A 1,423-nucleotide genomic window follows, 5' to 3' on the forward strand; every position below is an offset into this window, starting at 1 on the left:
TGCCAGTGTGTTTTGATTTTCCGTGGAATAAGCCTGTGGTATGGAGTGTACAAGAGAATGTCACTGAGTTATTATGGCTTTCTTGTGTTTGGGCCTAGTGTGAACATGGAGGGTCTGGATGTAGAAGATTCATCTGTGATAGACAACTAAAATTGGACAGCAGATGAGATAATCAACTGATTGGCTGGTGGACGCCCCCTGGGTTGGCCAAATAGGGGGCTGGTTCAGTGAAATTGGCAGACATGAAGTTCTTCGATCAGACTCAAGGACTTGAGCAGAACCTCAATCCAGCTAAAGATCTTCCTGGTTTAGCGTAACAAATCTCCGTAGTTCCAGACATCAGTGTGGCTACGTAAAGTGGGGAAAGCTTGAAGACCTCACAACGCCTGTCCAGCACCCATAATTGTTTTGTGCAAAGTTCTCACTTTCTTCTTGGATGTGTCAAGCTTGTGTTATACCCTCCCGTATCTTAGGAGCCCTTTGAGAGGAGATTACAGTTTTTCATTGGCTGAAATCTCTTTGGATTCACACTTGACACCTGGTTGTGTAACTGACTTATGCATCACCAAGGAAGAGGAAGTATGTCTCCTTCCCTACAAAAAGTAATGGCAGGGAGTAATTTGAAAGTATTATATACACGTGCCCACCCTGACTAGGAGCATACCGTTTACCTAGAAATTGCCAAGGTAAATTCCTTGAACCAAGGGTTCATTCTGAGCACCTAGCAGGCTTTTAAGCAGTTTTCTGTACATTTTTGTGACTGGTGCCTTCTTGGAAGAATTTTGAGCTTCTCTGTCTAGCTTACGGCTAACCACGTCCCACGTCACTTTATTTTCTTACAAATGGACCTTAGTGGGAGGTTCTAGCAGGAGAGTGAAACTAGCCTAGAACATAGAACAATAGAGTTGGAAAGGACCTCCAAGGCTTGGAGCAGGAGACCCCCTGCCATTTCAGACCAATACTTGTCCAGTCTCTTTTGGAAAGCCTTCAGTGATGGAGCACCCACATCTTATGAAAGCAAGCTATACCATTGATTGATTGCTCTCACCGTTAGGGAATTTCTCCTTAGTTCTAGGTTGCTTCTCTCCATGGTTGGTTTCCAACCATTGTTTCTTGTCTTGCCTTCTGGTGCTTTGGAAAAATAGTTTGACCCGCTTGTCTTCGTAGGAGCCCCTCAAATATTGGAAGACTGCTTATCATGTCATCCCTAGTCCTATTGCAGCGGTCCCCAACCTTGGCAACTTTAAGACTTGTGGACTTCAACTCCCAGAATTCCCCAGTCAGCATGTCTTCTGGGGAAATTCTGGGAGTTGACGTCCACAAGTCTTAAAGTTGCCAAAGTTGAGGACCCCTGTCCTATTGTGTACCCTTGATTGAAGATCAGTACACTTCTATCCTCTTCCACCGTACAGTCAGCTTTGGG

The sequence above is a fragment of the Vipera berus genome, assembly GCF_964194415.1.
Source record: "Vipera berus genome assembly, chromosome: 10".
NCBI lineage: Eukaryota > Metazoa > Chordata > Lepidosauria > Squamata > Viperidae > Vipera > Vipera berus.